Genomic DNA, 21,848 nt, shown 5'->3' with positions numbered 1-21,848 from the left:
CAAAATACTTGCAAATCGAATCCAAAGACACATTAAAAAAATCATACACCATGACCAAGTGGGGTTTATTCCAGGCATGCAAGGATGGTTCAACATAAGAAAATCAATCAATGTATTACAACACATTAACAAGTCAAAAGGGAAAAATCAATTGATCATCTCAATAGATGCTGAAAAAGCATTTGATAAAATCCAACATCCGTTTTTGAAAAAAACACTTCAAAAGGTAGGAATTGAAGGAAACTTCCTCAACATGATAAAGAGCATATATGAAAAACCCACAGCCAGCATAGTACTCAATGGAGAGAGACTGAAAGCCTTCCCTCTAAGATCAGGAACAAGACAAGGATGCCCACTATCACCACTGTTATTCAACATTGTGCTGGAAGTGCTAGCCAGGGCAATCCGGCAAGACAAAGAAATAAAAGGCATCCAAATTGGAAAAGAAGAAGTAAAACTGTCATTGTTTGCAGATGATATGATCTTATATCTAGAAAACCCTGAGAAATCGACGATACAGCTACTAGAGCTAATAAACAAATTTAGCAAAGTAGCGGGATACAAGGTTAATGCACATAAGTCAGTAATGTTTCTATATGCTAGAAATGAACAAACTGAAGAGACACTCAAGAAAAAGATACCATTTTCTATAGCAACTAAAAATATCAGGTACCTAGGAATAAACTGAACCAAAGATGTAAAAGACCTATACAAAGAAAACTACATAACTCTACTAAAAGAAATAGAAGGGGACCTTAAAAGATGGAAAAATATTCCATGTTCATGGATAGGAAGACTAAATGTCATTAAGATGTCAATTCTACCCAAAGTCATGTACAGATTCAATGCAATCCCAATCAAAATTCCAACAACCTACTTTGCAGACTTGGAAAAGCTAGTTATCAAATTTATTTGGAAAGAAAAGATGCCTCGAATTGCTAAAGACACTCTAAAAAAGAAAAACGAAGTGGGAGGACTTACACTCCCTGACTTTGAAGCTTATTATAAAGCCACAGTTGCCAAAACAGCATGGTACTGGCACAAAGAGAGACATATAGATCAATGGAATCGAATTGAGAATTCGGAGATAGACCCTCAGATCTATGGCCGACTGATCTTTGATAAGGCCCCCAAAGTCACTGAACTGAGTCATAATGGTCTTTTCAACAAATGGGGCTGGGAGAGTTGGATATCCATATCCAAAAGAATTAAAGAGGACCCCTACCTCACCCTCTACACAAAAATTAACTTAAAATGGACCAAAGATCTCAATATAAAAGAAAGTACCATAAAACTCCTAGAAGATAATGTAGGAAAACATCTTCAAGACCTTGTATTAGGCAGCCACTTCCTAGACTTTACACCCAAAGCACAAGCAACAAAAGAGAAAATAGATAAATGGGAACTCCTCAAGCTTAGAAGTTTCTGCACCTCAAAGGAATTTCTCAAAAAGGTAAAGAGGCAGCCAACTCAATGGGAAAAAATTTTTGGAAACCATGTATCTGACAAAAGACTGATATCTTGCATATATAAAGAAATCCTACAACTCAATGACAATAGTACAGTCGGCCCAATTATAAAATGGGCAAAAGATATGAAAAGACAGTTCTCTGAAGAGGAAATACAAATGGCCAAGAAATACATGAAAAAATGTTCAGCTTCACTAGCTATTAGAGAGATGCAAATTAAGACCACAATGAGATACCATCTAACACCGGTTAGAATGGCTGCCATTAAACAAACAGGAAACTACAAATGCTGGAGGGGATGTGGAGAAATTGGAACTCTTATTCACTGTTGGTGGGACTGTATAATGGTTCAGCCACTCTGGAAGTCAGTCTGGCAGTTCCTTAGAAAACTAGATATAGAGTTACCATTTGACCCAGCGATTGCACTTCTCGGTATATACCTGGAAGATCGGAAAGCAGTGACACGAACAGATATCTGCACGCCAATGTTCATAGCAGCATTATTCACAATTGCCAAAAGATGGAAACAACCCAAATGTCCTTCAACAGATGAGTGGATAAATAAAATGTGGTATATACACACGATGGAATACTACGCGGCAGTAAGAAGGAACAATCTCGTGAAACATATGACAACATGGATGAACCTTGAAGACATAATGCTAAGCGAAATAAGCCAGGCACAAAAAGAGAAATATTATATGCTACCACTAATGTGAACTTTGAAAAACATAAAACAAATGGCTTATAATGTAGAATGTAGGGGAACTAGCAATAGAGAGCAATTAAGGAAGGGGGAACAATAATCCAAGAAGAACAGATAAGCTATTTAACATTCTGGGGATGCCCAGGAATGACTATGGTCTGTTAATTTCTGATGGATATAGTAGGAGCAAGTTCACAGAAATGTTGCTATATTAGGTAACTTTCTTGGGGTAAAGTAGGAACATGTTGGAAGTTAAGCAGTTATCTTAGGTTAGTTGTCTTTTTCTTACTTCCTTGCTATGGTCTCTTTAAAATGTTCTTTTATTGTATGTTTGTTTTCTTTTTAACTTTTTTTTCATACAGTTGATTTAAAAAAGAAGGGAAAGTTAAAAAAAAAAAAAAAAACAAGGAAGAAAAAAAGATGCAGTGCCCCCTTGAGGAGCCTGTGGAGAATGCAGGGGTATTCACCTACCCCACCTCCATGGTTGCTAACATGACCACAGACATAGGGGACTGGTGGTTTGATGGGTTGAGCCCTCTACCACAGGTTTTACCCTTGGGAAGACGGTTGCTGCAAAGGAGAGGCTAGGCCTCCCTATGGTTGTGCCTAAGAGCCTCCTCCCGAATGCCTCTTTGTTGCTCAGATGTGGCCCTGTCTCTCTAGCTAAGCCAACTTGAAAGGTGAAATCACTGCCCTCCCCCCTACGTGGGATCAGACACCCAGGGGAGTGAATCTCCCTGGCAACGTGGAATATGACTCCCGGGGAGGAATGTAGACCTGGCATCGTGGGATGGAGAACATCTTCTTCACCGAAAGGGGGATGTGAAAGGAAATGAAATAAGCTTCAGTGGCAGAGAGAATCCAAAAGGAGCCGAGAGGTCACTCTGGTGGGCACTCTTACGCACACTTTAGACAACCCTTTTTAGGTTCTAAAGAATTGGGGTAGCTGGTGGTGGATACCTGAAACTATCAAACTATAACCCAGAACCCATGAATCTCGAAGACAGTTGTATAAAAATGTAGCTTATGAGGGGTGACAAGGGGATTGGGAAAGCCATAAGGACCACACTCCACTTTGTCTAGTTTATGGATGGATGAGTAGAAAAATAGGGGAAGGAAACAAACAGACAAAGGTACCCAGTGTTCTTTTTTACTTCAATTGCTCTTTTTCACTCTAATTATTATTCTTGTTATTCTTGTGTGTGTGCTATTGAAGGTGTCAGGGATTGATTTGGGTGATGAATGTACAACTATGTAATGGTACTGTGAACAATCGAAAGTACGACTTGTTTTGTATGACTGCGTGGTATATGAATATATCTCAATAAAATGAAGATTAAAAAAAAAAAAAAAAAGACATAATGCTGAGCAAAATAAGCCAGGAACAAAAAGAGAGATATTGTATGTTACCACTAATGTGAATTCTGTGAAAAATGTACAATGTTTTATACTGTAGAATGTAGGGGACCTAGAGATACCAATTAGTGGAGGGGGAATGATAATCTAATAAGAACAGATAAACTATGGAGGGTAATCTCAAGGTTATGGGAATGCTCAGGAATGATTATGGTTTGTAAACTTTCTTGGATATAGTAAGATCATGTTGGAAGCAATAGAGTTATTTTAGGTTTTTTTTTTCTCTTATTCCTTTGTTTTCTTAGGGGTTGTTAATTTTCTTGGGGTATGGTAGGAACATGTTGGAAGCAATGTAGTTATTTTAGATTATTTGTTTTTCTTACTCCTCTGTTTGGACATGGTTTATTAATTTTCTTGGGGTATGGTAGGAACATATTGGAAGCAAAGTAGTTATTTTAGGTTATTTGTTTTCCTTAATCCATTGCTTTGTTTGAAATGTTGTGGGGTTTTTTTGGTTGTTGTTTGCCTGTTTGTTTTTAATTTTTTGATAAACAAAGTTAAAAAATTGAAAAAAAATCAGTAGAAAAATGGGAGTAAAAACTAAATGACAAATAGGGTGGGATGGGGGGGTGGTTTGGGTATTCTCTTTTCACTTTTATTTTTTATTTTTATTCTGATTCTTTCTGATGTAAGGAAGATGTTCAGAAATAGATTGTGGTGATGAACACATAACTATATGATCATACTGTGAACAGTTGATTGTATACCATGGATGACTGTATGGTTTGTGAATATATTTCAATAAAACTGAATTAAAGAAAAAAAAAAAAAAAAAAAGTTAAATAGAGATAGGACTTCCCAAAGGCAGAGTGGCAGAGGTGAAGAAATTGTGAACAAAGGCTTCATGGAGAAAGTAGGTTTCTTAAAGACTGAAAATTAGGTAAACAATTTCTAAATACAAAACAGCTGAAAATCCAAAGTTTTCTTGTAAATTTGGGCCAAACCTCACCAAAATTTACATGTCGTTTAACCTGTCTTTATCCATTTAGTGTGAAAATCCATCGTTTTCCCTGCAGAATCACTGATGAGCCTTGGAAGCCGCCCAGGTCTCTGCTGGGACATGTCACAACAGTATCAGCACTAAGTTTTTTGGACAAGGTTTTGGATCAGTGACTGTGGCCCCATAGATTTTAGAGGCAGAAATGGGTGAGAAAAGGAGTCCCTAGCAGAGGAGTGGCACCAATAAGAGACACCTGCTTGGAGGTGAGAAGGCTGGGACCGGAGGCCACGACACGCCAGGTACCTGTCCTGCCTGCAGAGGGAGAATCGGTGAGCGAGGCAGTGAAGTCGATGGCTGAGGGTTTAAGTGTCAGGAGGCTGCACCTGGATTAACCCACTTCATCATGAGACTCTGAGTTTGGGGAAAGCAACATGGCAGAGCATCTAAGAAAAATGAGTCAGATAGAGTAGGCAGCACAAAGGCCTCTGCAGACATGGGGAATCTGGACAAAGATCAGTAGGGTCTGGGCTAACTGGAATGGAGGGAAAAGAATCTGCACCACCAATACAAGCATGAGTAAGAACAGCACAATCTCTTTTTGTAAAAAAAAAAAAAAAAAAAATTTAAATCATGAAATATTTCAAAAACATTGAGAAAAGTACAGAAAATAGTAATGGACATGTAGAAATAAAACAGTCAATTCAGATATGGCTTCAGCTACCATGCCTTTCCCCTCACCTCTCTCCAGAGGCTACCATGTAATTTAAAAGAGGTAATATAGACACTGGAGCCAGTCTGCTCAGGCTTGATGCTTGTCTCCAACCTTACTTGCTGTGCAACCACCTGCACCTCAGTTTCCAAAAAGAGTTTTTCAAAATATTTGACAAATCGGCATGGCCTGGCATTAAGGAATCAGAATGGAAGGTGGCCACAATGCTGGGGCTAGGACTGGAGAATACTGCTGGCCAGGCTTTAACCCTCTTGCTGGTGAATCATGGCGAAGCTGGGGATGTCGGACGGGCAGCCAGGCTGCTGCCAGGGTAGCAGGCAAGAGCCTAGGGTACCTGGGGCCTCAGCTACTACCAACACGCAGTTCAAGCAAGTACCATCTAAATGGCAGCTTTGATGGGATCTGCCCCAGAAGAGTGTGGTAAAAACTCGGACCTCAAAGGTAAGGTGCTAAGAACAGGGCCTGGAACACATTACTCACATGTTAGCTATTATTATTACCATATACAGATATATCTGTAAACTGTACCAGTGGTCTGGCACATTTAAAACAACAGAAATGCTATCATACTATACATTTCTTCTACCACCTGCCCTGCCCCGCCCCAGCAGCATTTTACCTTGAGAGTTTACCTATGGTCCCAGGGCCAGGCATGGCCACCTTTCCTTCACTGACTCTGATACCAGCACATGCAGGCTTTTTCAGTTTACCTTTGTTTCCCCAGAAAATGATAAATGACCTTAATTTTACATTTTATGCTTCCACCTTCCAAAAGCAGCTGCTGGCTTACTTTTTCACTTTAAGCATTCACTCGCTCCAATCACTACTAACAAATGCCGGCTTGCTTTCTCCAAGGGCCTTGGAAGCGTTTTAAAGGAGGATATACCAAACTAAATGGCTTCCAGGGAGTCAGGCAACTTCTCAGGCTAAATTTTCTCATCTATAAAATCAGTCTTAAAACATGTCCAGATGTTCTCTCAAATGAATTAGTTTATCGTCATAAAAGAGCTTTGCAAACTATAAAGAGCTATGGTGGTAGTGTGATTCACCAACATTGCCATATGGCTATCATTTCAGAGTCTAATATTCATTCATTCAACAAATACACTGAGCGACTTCAGCATGCCAAGCGATAGTCCAGGCCTGTAAATATGGCAGAGGTAAGATATACAAATAGGGCCTTCAAAGGCTTCCATTCTAAGGAGGGATGCCAGATAATATAAATAAACATAAATAAACATAAAAAAACAATACAAACGAATAAGACATGATATATTTTACTTATTTTTGCTAGATGGGCATAAGGGTATTGGAGAAAAGGGAAGGGGGATTTCTAGAAAAGGCAAAGAGTAGCTATGGAAGGCTCATTAAGATGACATTCAAGGAAGGGAATGAAGAAAGTAAGGGAACCAACTACACTTCTATCTGGGGGAGACTGTTCCAGACAGAGGGAATGGTGCATGCACAGGCTCTGAGGTGGGAGCCAGGTGGAGAAGAGGAACAAGCTGGAGATGAGGTCAGAGATGGGAAGGAGGATAAGAAAGTTCCAGTAGGGCCTTGAAGGCCACTGTAAGAGGACTTTAGACCTTACTGAAATTTGACCTATGTTCTAACAAGATTCTTTTGGTTCCTTCATTAAAACAAACTGGGCAAGAGCAGAAGCATGGAGACAGCCAAGAAGCTGGAGCTAGAGCAGCAGCCCAGACAACAGACAGATGTGAGAGGAGAGGGGTAATACACACAGAGCCTCCTTAGGTATCTAGATGTTACATGGCCTCTCTGAAATGGAATTTCTAAAGGCCAGGAAATCCGATCACCAGATAAATAAGTGGTCTTTTTAGTTAAGGTCACTTTTTACCTATGATTATAGGATGTGAACAAAATGAAAGATGCGAATGCTGACATGAAACTTTTACCTCCTCCATCTTTTTCCAATACATTAGAATTCATGAGTAAGTGCATTTTAAAAATATAATGCATCTTTTTAAACTAAAACTTTATCTAAAAACTAAATACGTAACAGGACTTTAGTGTCAGAAGGGACTATACGGATTCATCTAGTTCAAAAGCCATTTTCTCCTTTGAAATGAATGTAAAGCACCTGCCTTAAAAGAAATGGGGGAATGAACTTGGAGAAGAAAAGGACTTGCTTTAGGTCACACAGCTGGTGCGAGCCAGAGCTAGAGATCCAGGTTTCCTTGATCTGATCCAATGCCATCTCCGTCACATCACACACTCCATTTTCACTACAGAAATATCTTATCACTGAGCCATGAAAGTCTCTTTTTCCAGGGGGAGGAGAGTGGATTTCTCTCTCAAATCAGTTTTAGAAAGAGCCATCCGCTCTCAGATCAATGAATGAATGAATGATTCTGTTTATTATATGTTATTTCACTAGTAAAAAGCATTACTTAAAAAAAATGATGGAGGAGAGAGAAGATGGCAGCATAGAGAGTGGTGGAAGTTAGTCCCCCCAGAGTAACTATAAGCAAAAAGAACGACTAATTAAAGATCTGGAATAACTGCTGGGAGACGACCGTGACTGTCCACACATCGTGAAACAATCTGGATTGCGAGAGATGCCCAAGATCGCACCGTAAAATCTGTAAGTAAAAACTACGGTCCCGAGCCGGGAACCCCTCCCTCACAGCAGCCTGAACTGCAAAGCCTCGCAATGCTAGAGAGCAGCACTCTCTGAACAAGCAAATATACCTCAGCCCAGCTCCAACTGGGGTTTTAATGTTAACTGCTCAATACAAACTACAAATCCCCTACAAGCAGACAGAAGCTTTTGGTGATGAGTGACCTTGGAAAGCCAGGGGATGTATCTGTCTTGGGACGGGGAGCCCAAAGGATCAGGTGCTATCTCTGGCTGATGACTGAATCTGGGGGCTGTAGACTGACCCTGAAAGGAGGCTTTCTGTCCTTTTCTGTCTCTCTCAACCCGGGCAGCTCAGTGGAGAGCATCAGCCATTTTCAGCTCGCAGTGCTCTGCAGTAAAGAAAGCCTCAGCCATTTTAAACTCCCAGCACTCTGACCCAGACAAGGGTGGAGATAGCCGAGTCAGAGAAACAAAGAATCTATTTATATGCAAATGATCCCTCTCTAGGGGGCATATCTTCTCTAAGAGGAAGAAGGCAGTGCCAAGCTCTACTACCCGCCTTCCATTCAGAACCAGACCCCAGAGCCTGGGGGAAAACAGCCACAGGCCACACCTCCTTACACCAGTCTGGAGTGACAGGCTGATGGGTGCCACTTGCTGAGGAGAAAAGCACCGGGTGTGTCAATCCTCTAAGACACACCATCAGGGAAACCGGATACTGAATATTTCCTCATTCTGGGACCTGAGCCTGTTCTGGTATGGGAAAATTTGATTGGAGTAACCAAGGAAACCAGATGCCTACACATCAGAAAACTACAAACTCCACTAAGAAAAACGAAGTTATGGCCCAGTCAAAGAAACAAACTTACACTTCAACTGAGATACAGGAATTTAAACAACTAATGCTAAATCAATTCGAAAAGTTTAGGGAAGCTATGGCAAAAGAGATAAATGCTATAAAGAAAACACTGGGCATACATAAGGCAGAAACTGAAAGTTCGAAAAAACAAATGACAGAATCTATGGAAATGAAAGGCACAACACAAGAGATGAAAAGACACAATGGAAACATACAACAGCAGATCTCAAGAGGCAGAAAAGACTTAGGAACTGGAGAACAAGACGCCCGAAAGCCTACACACAAAAGACCAGATAGAGAAAAGAATGGAAAAATATGAGCAACGTCTCCAGGAATTTAAGGACAAAATGAAATGCAACAATGTACATGTCATGGGTGTCCCAGAAGAAGAGAAGGGAAAAGGGGCAGAAGCAATAATAGAGGAAATAATCAACGAAAATTTTCCATCTCTAATGAAAGACATAAAATTACAGATCCAAGAAGCGCAGCATACCCCAAACAGAATAGATCTGAATAGGCCTACACCAAGACACTTAAGAATCAGATTATAAAACTTCAAAGACAAAGAGAATCCTGAAAGCAGCAAGGGAAAAACGCTCCATCACATACAAAGGAAGCTTAGTAAGACTATGCGTGAATTTCTCAGCAGAAACCATGGAGGCAAGAAGGAAGTGTTGTGATATATTTAAGACACTGAAAGACAAAAACCACCAACCAAGAACCCTATATCCGGCAAAACTGTCCTTCAAATATGAGGGAGAGTTTAAAATATTCTCTGGCAAACAGACAGTGACAGAGTTTGTGAACAAGATACCTGCTCTACAGAAAATACTAAAGGGAGCACTACAGACAGACAGGAAAAGACAGGAGTGAGAGGTTTGGGAAACAATTTTGGGTGATGGTAGCACAGCAATGTAAGTACACTGAACAAAGATAATTGAATATGGTTGAAAGAGGAAGGTTAGGAGCATGTGGGACACCAGAAGAAGAGAGGAAAGATAGACTGGGACTGTATAACTCAGTGAAACCTAGAGTGTTCAACAACTGTGATAAAATGTACAAATATGTTTTTTTCATGAGGGAGAACATATGTATGTCAACCTTGCAGGGTGTTAAAAATAGGGAGGTATTGGGGGAAAAATACAATCAATGTAAACTAGAGACTATAATTAACAGAAACATTGTATTATGCTTCCTTTAATGTAACAAAGGCAATATACCAAGGCTAAATGCATCTAAGAGGGGGGCATAAGGGAGGGATATGGGACTCTTGGCATTGGTAATGTTGTCTGACTCTTTATTCTACTTTAGTTTAAGGTTATCTTTCCTTTTGCTGCTTCCTAGCTGTCATGCTTTTTTTCCCCCTTTTTCTCTCTCTCTTTTGCCTCTCTACCTTCTCTGACTCTTCCTCCTGCTTTGTGGAAGAAACGGAGATGTCCTTATATTGACAGTGGTGAGGGTGGTGAACACATAAATATGTGACTATACAGGGAATCATCGATTGTCTACTTAGGATGGAATGCATGGGTTGTGAACAAAACCATTTAAAAAAAAATGGGATGATGAAGAAATCTTGAGGGCAATATACTGAGTGAAATTAGCCAGACACATAAGGACAAATATTGCAGGGTCTCACTGATAGGAACTAATTATAATATGTAAACTCATAGACATGAAACATAAGATACCACGATATAGAAAGAGGCTAAAGAATGGGGAGCAGTTGCTTATTATGAGCAGAATGTTCAACTAGGTTGAACTTAAATGTTCAGAAATGAACAGAGGTGATGGTAGCATGTTGTGAGAATAACTAACAGTGCTGAATGGTATGCGAATGTGGTGGAGAGGGGAAGCTCCGAGTCGTGTATGTCACCAGAAGGAAAGTTAGAGGTTAAAAGATGGGAATGTATAAAACAGTGAACCTTGTGGTGGGCAATGTTCCAGATTAACTGTACAAACATAGAAATCTCTTTCATGAACCAGCACAAATGTATGACACTACAACTAGAAGATAATAATACAGGGTCATATAGGAAAAAAATATATACCTATTGCAAATTACATACTACAGTTAATAGTATTTCAATGTTCTTTCATAAACAGTAACAAATGTACTACACCAATACTATGAATCAACAATGCAGTGGGGGTGGTTAGGGGTATGGAAAGATCGGAGTCTCCTTTTTTTTTCTGTCTTCATTTCTTTTCTGGAGTAATGAAAATATTCTAAAAATTGAAAAAAAATTAAATGTGGTGATGGATGCACAGCTGTATGATGGTACCAGAGCAAATGATTGTACACTTTGAATCGATAATTGCATGGTATGTGAACAATCACAATTTAAAAAAAAATGTGATAATAAAAAATAAAATTAAAAAAAAAAAAACACAACGATGATGACTTCCAGCTGACCAAGATGGTGGTATAAGCCACTCTATGATTCTGTTCCCCCACAGAATCTGAACAACTAGCAAAACTGGCAGAGCCATTTTCTTCATAGCTCTGCAAAACAGAGTTGCAGAAACTGGGCAAGTGCCGAAACAAGAAAATGCAGCTTAAAAATGGTGTTAGAAGCTCCTGTCCCCTTCTCCACCCTCTCCCCATCACAACACGGAGCCGGCCTATGCTCTCACTGTGGGTCTCTGGCCATGTTTCAGGAGGAGCAGAGAAACCCCTATGTGCACACGGAGGTCCCAGTATGTCAGTGCCAATCTAACCTGTGGTAGCACGAAAGACTGGGCCAGGATACTCATTTCTGGCTCACCTTACCAGAACTTGCCCTAAAGGCAGAAGTAGCTTGCAAAAACTAGAGCAGTATAAGAAATGGTCAAATAAATCAAAGGGCCCTGGGCAAGACATATAACAGAGCATTTGAGGCAGGAAGAAAGTCTGTTTCAAAGGGAGCAGAAGGGGCATTCATAGCCCTGTAAACCGGGGAATTACTAAGGCCAGCAGCACATGTCCAGGAGAGGGCTGTTGCTCCGAAAAGATAGAGAGGATGCTGCAATTTGCATTCACTAGGGCTGATCCTGGTAGAAGGCTAAACTCTGAAGGAGAACACCAGATAATACGGAGCCAATGTCGCAAAGACTGTGAAATGCATTTTTTTTTTTTTTTGTATTGGCTTGTTTTTGTTCCTGGCACTCAAGGAAATCTCTGTAATATCACTAGCTGAATACAAACTTAAGGATCATGCAGTTCAGGAAATAAATTTCAGAATTAACATATTAAAATATTAAAATTGACAGTGTGCAATAAAAGATTACAGGGCAAACAAGGAAACAGGAAATGATGGCCCATCCAAATGAACAAGATAAAATTTCACAAACCAACAAAGAAAAAAATCAGTACATGGAGATCCCAAACACTTTAAAACAATAATCTCAATAAGGAGATTGAGATTATAAAAATGAACCAAACAGAAATACTGGAGTTGAAGACCTTAATATGAAACATTCCCTAGGGGGGTTTCAACAGCAGATTGGAGCTGGCAGAAGAAACAAACAGTGAACTAGAAGATAAGACAATTGACATTATCCAGCTGAGGAGCAGAAAGAAAAAAGAAAGAAGAAAAGTGAACAGAGCCTAAAAGACATGTGGGACAAAATCAAGTGTAGCAATATACACACTATGGAAGTCCCAGAAGCAGAAGAAATAAAGGGGCAGAAGGAATAGTCAAAGAAATAATGGCAGAAAATTTAACTAATTTAATGAAAAAACATGAATATACACAATCAAAAAGCACAATTAACCCCAAATATGATAAACTTGAAGAGAATCATGCCCACACACATAGTAGTCAACTGTCAAATGCCAAGGACAAGGAAATAGTTCTTAAAACTATAAGGAAAAAGCAATGTGCTATGTGCAAGGGAGCCCCAATCAGATTAAATATGCTGATTTCTCATCACAAATCATGGAAGCAATAAGGCAGTGAGATGAAATATTTAAAGTGCTGAAAGAAAATAACTGCCAACCAAGAACTTTATATTCAGTGAAATTATGTATGAGGGAGAGATTAGGATATTCCTAGATAAACAAAAGCTAAGGGAGTTCATCATCACTAGACTGGCCCTACCAAATACGAGAAACAGAGTTCTGGATGGTAAAAGGAAAGGACAATAGATACAGACTGAAGTCACATGTACAAATAAAGATCTCTGTTGAGGGCAATGACATGCATAAATATAAGTGCCACACTACTTTACTGTATTTTTGGTGTACAACTCCACTTTTTCCTTCTTACAGGTTCTAAAATGCAAATGCATAAAAAATAATAAACCTATGGTTTTTGACATACTGTATATAAAGATATAGTTTGCAAGAAGTACTACAAAAAGGTGGGCAGTGGAAGGATATGGAAACATAGTGTGCATACATTATTGAAGTTATGCTGGTATCAAATCAAACATGAATGTTATAGATTTAGGATGTTAAATTCAAGCCCCACAGTAACCACAAAGAAAAATGTGAAAAATACAGGGAAGGAAATGAGAAGTGACTCAAAATTCACTACAAACAATCAAATAAATATGAAAGTAGGCAGTAATAAAGAGTTGAGGGACAGATGGAGAACCTAAGATGGGGCTAGAAGAGACAGGGCAAAAAAACACCTCCGTGAAAAATACTAGACAGAGGCCAGAAAGTGACCCAGAACACCAGTTCCAACAATGCACCAGCTGGATAAGGTCTACTGAATCCACAGGGACAGTGCACTTGGTGAAACCAGGAGTCTGTGTTCTGAAGCGAGTGAGTAAGCCTGTTGAATGTCCGGCAGCCTCGCTGCGGTGTGGGGAAACTGTGGGTTGGTGCTTGGAGGCAGACTAGTCCTTTTTTAAAAAAAAACCCAAAAGTGGCTGCAGATATGGCAGCGAGAACCACACAGTGAAGCGCGGCAGGAAAGGGCTGTGCGAACGCCTCAATATCTGGTGTGGAAGATAGCCTTTCGCACACCCATGGCTAATTGTCCCAGAGCTGGAAAGGCGGAGCTGTGCAAAAAGGGGGAAATTAACACGCCCCATTCAGCCATCTTTACAGCAGGCCGGGAACGCCCCTGCATGGCCCGGCGGCCCAGGGCTTCCCTTGAGGGATGGTGCACACTTGTGACGTGACACAGCCCTCCCTCAGCAAAGGCCCTAGAAGGGCACAGCTAGGAAGAGGAACCCACCTGGAAATCCCAGGGACCCTATGCCAATACCAAGCACTGTGGGTCAGCAGGAGAGACAATCTGTGGCAAGATTGAAATGAAGGTTTAGACTCTTGCAACAGCCTTAAGTCTCCAGGAACACCTGGGAGGTTTGATTATTAAAGCTGCCCTCCCACCCTAACCGCTCAGACACATGCCCCACATTCAGGGCAGACAGCACCAATGACACACCCAAACTTGGTACACCAATTGGACCCCACAAGAATCAAATCCCCACACACCACAAAGTTGGGGAGAACTGACTTGAGGGGAATAGGTGACTCGCAGACACCATCTGCTGGTTAGTTAAACTGTACACCACCAAGCTGTAGATCTGACAAATTAGAGATTGGTGTCTGAATAATCCTTCATTTCCTGAAAGAACCCTATCAAGTAAAGCAAATGACAAGAGCCCCAAAACAACAAAATTTTAAAGCATATGAAAAAACCAGACGATATGGATAACCCAAACCCAAACACCCAAATCAAAAGATCAGAGGAGGAACAGTACTTGGAGCAATTAACCAAAGAACTAAAGACAAACAACGAGACCATGGCACAGGATATAAAGGACATTAAGAAGAGCATGGCACAGGATATAAAGGACACGAAGAAAACCTAGAAGAGCATAAGGAAGAAATCGCAAGAGTAAATAAAAAATAGATAATCTTATGGAAATAAAAGAAACTGTTGGCCAAATTAAAAAGATTCTGGATGCTCACAGTACAAGACTAGAGGAAGCTGAACAACGGATCAGCGACCTGGAGTACAACAAAATGGAAAATGAAAGAACAAAAGAAAGAATGGGGAAAAAAATCAAAATGGACCTCAGGGATATGATAGCTAAAATAAAATGTCCAAATATAAGACTCACTAGTGTCCCAGAAGGGGAAGAGAAGGGTAAAAGTCTAGAAAGAGTTTTCAAAGAAATTGTTGGGGAAAACTTCCCAAACCTTCTCCACAATATAAATACACAAAGCATAAATGCCCAGTGAACTCCAAATAGAATAAATCCAAATAAACCCACTCCAAGACATATTCTGATCAGACTGTCAAATACTGAACAGAAGGAGCAAGTTCTGAAAGCAGCAAGAGAAAAGCAATTCACCACATACAAAGGAAACAGCATAAGACTAAGTAGTGACTACTCAGCAGCCACCACAGAGGTGAGAAGGCAGTGGCATGACACAGTTAAAATTCTGAGAGAGAAAAATTTCCAACCAAGAATACTTTATCCAGCAAAACTCCTTCAAATATGAAGGAGAGCTTAAATTTTTCACAAACAAATGCTGAGATTTGCTAATAAAAGACCTGCCCTACTTCAGATACTAAAGAGAGCCCTACTGACAAAGAAACAAAGAAAGGAGAGTGAGATATAGAGAAATTCAACAGACATATATAGCACATTACATCCCAAATCACCAGGGCACACATTCTTCTCTAGTGATCATGGAACTTTCTCTAGAATAGACCATAGGCTGGGACATAAAACAAGTCTCAATAAATTTAAAAAAATTGAAATTATTCAAAGCACATTCTATGACCACCATGGAATACAAATAGAAGTCAATAATCATCAAAGACTCAGAAAATCCACAAACACCTGGAGGTTAAAAACGAGGGGGAGATGAAAACATTCCTGGATAATCAAAAGCTGAGGGACTTCATCACCAGTAGATCAGCCCTATAAGAAATGCTAAAGGGAACTGTACAGGCTGAAAGGAAGGGACACTAAACAACTGACTGAAACCACATGAAGAAATAAAGATTTTCATTAAAGATCACATGGTAAATTTAAATACCAATACTACTGTATTTTTGATTTGTAACTCCACTATTTACTTCCTACAGGATCTAAAATACATAAAGTGTAATATAAATCAGTGGTTTTGGATTCAATGTAAAATATGTAATTTTTGACACGAACTACATAAAGGCAGAGGAATGGAGGAATACAGGAACATAGTTTATGTGTCCTATCGAAGTTAAGTTGGTACCAAAGAAAACAAGATTGTTACAGACTTAAGATGCTAAATTTAAGCCCCACAGTAAACACAAAGAAAGCATCAGAGAATATGATCATAGAGATGAAAAGTAGAGTATGGGTTACGAGAAGTGGGGGAAGGGGCAATGGGGAGTTAATAAGAAATGAGTGCAGGGTTTCTGTTTGGGGACAAGGGAAACTTCTAGTAATGGATGGTGGGAAGATGATGGCATTGCAACACTGTGAATGTGATTAATCTCACTAAATGGAATGCTTGGGAGGGGCTGGAATGGGAAGATTTATGCTGTATATACGTTTCCACAATTGAAAAAAAAAGACAGTCTAAATAGAAAATGACAATTAAATGCCATAGATGATCCTGGATGAGATCTAAGAATAGAGGAGAAAAGGCTCAAAAGGACACAACTGGGACATAAGAAAAAAATGAAATATAGAATGTAAGCTTTGTATCATTGTTAAATTTCTTGAACTTCTTAAACACACTTAATGTGATAACATAAATGAATATTCTTGTTCATAGTAAAAGGATATGTGAATTATATTGTTTGTTCAAGGATGTGTGCAACTTGCTCTCATATGTTCAGAAACAGAGCAATAGAAAACGGATGATAGGCAGGGAGGGAGGGAGGGAAAGAAAGAAATGGTAAAGTGACAAAATACTAAAGTTGATAGATGGGGGTATCAGGGGAAGGGGGTTGGGATATGCTGGAGTTCTGTGTATGCGGTATGTATTATTTTTGCAACTGTTACTGTAAATTTGAATTTATTTCAAAATAAAAATTAAAAAAAAAAAGAATTGAGGGACAAATACAGCACAAAACTTAAAAGACCAATTAGCAAAATGGCAAAAGAAAATTCTGCACTATTACTAGTTACTTTAAATGTAAATGGATTAAATTCTCCAGTAAAAGACAGAGAATGGGAGAACAGATAAAAAAAAAAGCATGATCCACCCATATGCTGCTTACAAGAGACTCACCTAAAATTCAAAGACCCAAGTAGGATGAAAGTGAAAGGATGGGGAAAAAAATCCCATGCAAATAGTAACCAAAGGAGAGATGGAGTAGCTATACCAAAATCTGACAGAACAGATTTTAAGTCAAAAACTATTACAAGGGACAAAAGTATACTATATACTGATAAATGGGTCACAATTCAACAAGAACATATAACAATTATAAATATATATGCAGCTAACAGCAGAGCCCCCAAATATATGAAGGAAATATTGACAAATTTGAAGGAAGAAATAGTTGACTCTACATTAATAGCAGGAAAGATCAGTATACCACTTTCAAGAACAGATACAACATCTAGACAGTAAATCAGTAAGGAAACAGAAGACTTAAAATGATACTATAAACCAACTAGAACTCACTGACATTTACAGACCACCTTCACCCAACAAAAGCAGAATACATCTTCTTCTCTAGTGCACACGGACCATTCTCCAGGACAGACCATATGTTAGGTTACAAAACAAATCTCAATAAATTTAAAGATATTGAAATCATACACTGTATCTTCTCCAACTACAATGGTATGAAGCTAGACATCAGTAACAGAGGGAGAACTGGAAAATTAAAAAACGTGGAAATTAAATAACACACACTTAAACAACCAATGGAACAAAGAAGAAATCACAATGGAAATCAGGAAATATCTTGAGGTGAATGAAAACAAAAATAAAACGTATCAAAACTTCTGGAATGCAGAAAAGGCATGCTAAGGGGAACATTTATAGCTCTAAATGCTTGCATTAAAAAAGAAGAAAGACCTCAAATCCAAGACCTAACCTCACAACTGGAAGAACTAGAAAAAGAAGAGCAAACCAAACCCAAGGTGAGCAAAAGGAAAGAAACAGCAAAGATTAGAGTGGAGATAAATGAAATAGAGAATAATGAAACAACAGAGAGAATCAATGAAGCCTAAAGTTGGTTCTTTGAAAAGATCAGTTTAATTAATAAAACTTGAAGCTAGACTGGCAAAGCAAAAAAGAGTGAGTATGCAAACCACTAAAATCAGAAATGAAATGGGTTGCATTACTACTGACTCCACAGAAACAAAAAGGATAATAAGAGTATGCTGGTATGGATGTATTACATCCCCCAAAATGCCATTATCTTTGATGTAGTCTTGTGTGGGCAGGAAATATATTGGTGTTGATTGGGTTGGAGACTTTTGATTGATGTTTCCGTGGAGATGTGATCACTCAATTGAGGGCGAGATCTTTCGTTGGATACTTTCCATGGAGGTGTGGCCCTGCCCATTCAGCATGGGCCTTGATTAGTTTACTGGAGCACTATATAAGCTCAGACAGAAGGAGCGAGCTTGCTACAGCCAAGAGGGACACTTTGAAGAACGCACATGAGCTGAGAGAAGAGCTACAGATGAGAGACAGTTGAAGACGGCCATTGAAAGCAGACTCTTGCTCCAGAGAAGCTAAGAGAGGACAAACGCCCCAAGAGCAATTGGGAGTGACACTATGAAGAGGAGTTGTGGCCTAGAAAGGAACATCCTGGGAGAAAGCCATTTTGAAACCAGAACTTGGAGCAGACGCCAGCCACATTCCTTCCCAGATAACAGAAGTTTTCCAGACGCCATTGGCCATCCTCCAGTGAAGGTATCCAATTGTTGATGTGTTACCTTGGACACTTTATGGTTTATTTGTAACCAAATAAAACCCCCTTTATAAAAGCCAATCCATTTCTGGTATTTTGCATCCCAGCAGCATTAGCAAACTAGAACAAAGAGGGTACCACGAACAATTGTATGCCAAGAAATGAGATAACCTAGATGAAATGGACAAACTCCTAGAAACACACAATCACCTACAATGGCTCAAGAAGAAATAAGAGTATCTCAACAGACGAATAACAAGTAAAGAGCCTGAATCAGTAATTAAAAACTTCCCAATAAAGGAAAACCCAGGTGGCCTCACTGGTCAATTTTACCAGACATTCCGAGAAACAGTAACACTAATTCTGCTCAAACTCTTCCAAAACATTGAAAAGGAAGGAATGGACATTTCTGAACTCATTCTATGAGGCCAGCATCACACTAATTCCAAAGTCTGGTAATGATACCACAAGGAAAGAAAATTACAGACTAACATCCCTCAAGAATATGATTCAAAAATCCTGGCAAAATACTATCAAACCAAATCCAACAGCACATTAAAAGAATTATACATCATGATCAACTGGGATTTATCCCAGCTGTGCAAGGGTGATTCAACATAAGAAGATCAATTAAAAGAATGACATTAATAGAATGAAGAAAAACACATGACCATCTTAATTGACAGAGAAAAGGCATTGGGCAAAATCCAGCACCCCTTCCTGATAAAAACTATGGCTAGAAGGATACAGTCCTTCCACTAAAAAGTTAAAACATAATAAAGTACATATATGAAAAACCCACAGCTAACATCATATTGCATGGTGAAAGACTGAAAGATTTCCCCCTAAGGTCAGGAAGAAGACAAGGATGTCCACTTTCACCACTGTTACTCAACTTTGTACCGGAAGTTCTAGCCAGAGCAATTAGGCAAGAAAAAGAAACAAACAGCATCCAAAATGGAATGGAAGAAATTGCAGATGACATGAGTCTACGTATGAAAATCCAGAAAGGTCCACAAAAAAAGCTATCAGAGGTAATAAATGAACTAAGCAAAGTTGTGGGGTATAATATAAAACACGTGAAAAATCAGCGGTGTTTCTATATACTAATAATGAATAATCTCAAGAGGAAATCAAGTTTCAATTATAACAGCAACTAAAAGAATCAAATTATCTAGGAATAAATTTAACCAAGGATGTAAAGAACTTGTTGTACATGGAAAACTAAAAACATTGCTGAAAGAAATTAGAGACTCAAGTGGCAAGCCATCCCATGCTCATGGACAGGAAGACTTGTAGTTGTTAAGATGCCAATTCTACCCAAAGTGGTTTACAGATTCAACACAATTCCAATCAAAATTCCAGCTGCTTTCTTTGCAGAAATAGAAAAGCAATCATCAAATTCACATGGCAGGGTAAGAGGTCCTGCATAGCCAAAACCACTTGAAAATTCAAGAAGAACAAAGGTGGAGGACTCACACTTACCAATTTCAAAACTTACCAAAAAGCTACAGTAATCAAAACAGAGTGGTAATGGCACAAAGACAGACCAACCAATGGAATCAAACTGAGAGTTCAGAAATAAACCATCCCATCTATGGCCAAAGGATTTCTGACAAGGGTGTCAAGTCCACTCAATGGGGAAAAAATAGTCTCTTTAACAAAGGGTGCTGTGAAAATCGGATATCCATATGTAGAAGAATGAAGGTGGACTCCTCACCTCACTCCATATACCAAATTAACTCAAAATGGGTTGGAGCCTAAATATAAAAACCAAAATTATAAAACTCATAGAAGAAAACATAAGGAAGGATCTTTAGGACCTTGTCTTAGATTTTACAAACCAAAAGCATGAGCAACAAAAGAAAAAATTAATGGGACTTCATCAAAATGAAACATTTTTGTATATCAAAAGTCTTCACCAATTATCAACTAAGTAAAAAGACAACCTACAGAATGGGAGAAAATATTTGGAAACCACACATCCGATAAGGGTTTAATATCCAAAATACATAAAGAATTCCTACAACTGAACAACAAAAAGACAAACAAACTGATTGAGTAATGGGCAAAAGACTTGAATAAACATTTCTCCAAAGAAGATATACAAATGGTCAATAAGCAAATGAAGAGATGCTCAACATCATTAACCAAAACAATAACACAATAAGGTAACATTTCACACCAAGTAGAATGGCTACTATCAAAAAGAATGGAAAATAACAAGTGTTAGGATGTGGAGCCATAGGAACCCACATGCATCATTGGTTGGAATGTAATGGTTGCAGCCCCTGTGGAAAACAGAATGGTAGTTCCTTAGTAACTTAAATATAGAGCTACCATATGACCTGGGAATCCCACTTCTAGATATACCCAAAAGAACTGAAAGCAGAGACTTGAACAGATATTAGCACACCAATGTTCACAGCAGCATTTTTGACAATTGCGAAAAAATGGAAGAAGCCCATCAACAGATGAATGGAGAAACAAAATGTGGTAAGTACATATAAAATGGAATAGTATTCAGCTGTAAAAAGGAATAAAGTTCTGATGCATGTTACAACATGGATGAACCTTGAAGACATCACACTGAGTAAAATAATCCAGACACAAAAGGACAAATATTATATGATCTTACTTGTATGAAATAATTAGAATATTCAAATTCATAAACTCAGAAACTAGAATATAGGTTACCAGGGGCTGGGATGGGGGTAGGGAATGGAGACTAAATTTTTATTTGATATGGAGTTTCTGTTTGGGATGATGGAAAACTTTTGGTAATGGATGGTGATGGTGGCACAACATTGTGAAAGTAATTAACATCACTGAATTGTATAATGGCAAGTGGATAAATGGGAAATTTTAAGTTGCATATATGTTATCATAATAAAAATTAAAACAAAACCTATAGTACTGTCCAACACAAAGAATGAACTATAATTATAATAATACTGTTTCATCAATGGTAACAAAGATACCATACTAATGCAAAATGGTAATAACAGGGAAAAATGAATGTGTGTATGGTGGAAGGGTTACATAGGAGCTCTGTAGTATCTGCATAATTATTCTATAAGCCTACAACTCTTCTAATTAAAAAAAAATGATGATGATGAGTCTTCTGGGGTTTATATAAATGACTTCACCACTGTCATAATTCTCGATGGAATCACAATCTGTCATCACAGAGCTCTGTTCTCAGAATAGGGAATGGTCAGACATCCTCAACCAATGTTTAGGTAAAGGAAACCAGGCATTAGTGTATTTATACTACTAGCTTTCAGTAAGTTTCACCACAACTTTCACTCCTT

At 38.8% G+C, this 21,848-nt stretch overlaps 1 protein-coding gene across 4 annotated transcripts in view; it reads right to left on the bottom strand.

Moving 5' to 3' along the window:
• The window catches only part of NAPB (NSF attachment protein beta), a 66,124-nt gene that overhangs the window by 28,235 nt on the left and 16,041 nt on the right, over positions 1-21,848 (bottom strand). The gene's annotated exons all lie outside the window — the stretch shown is intronic.

The sequence above is a fragment of the Choloepus didactylus genome, chromosome 19, assembly GCF_015220235.1.
Source record: "Choloepus didactylus isolate mChoDid1 chromosome 19, mChoDid1.pri, whole genome shotgun sequence".
Taxonomy (NCBI): domain Eukaryota; kingdom Metazoa; phylum Chordata; class Mammalia; order Pilosa; family Megalonychidae; genus Choloepus; species Choloepus didactylus.
This window is presented reverse-complemented; position numbering and strand designations above follow the sequence as displayed.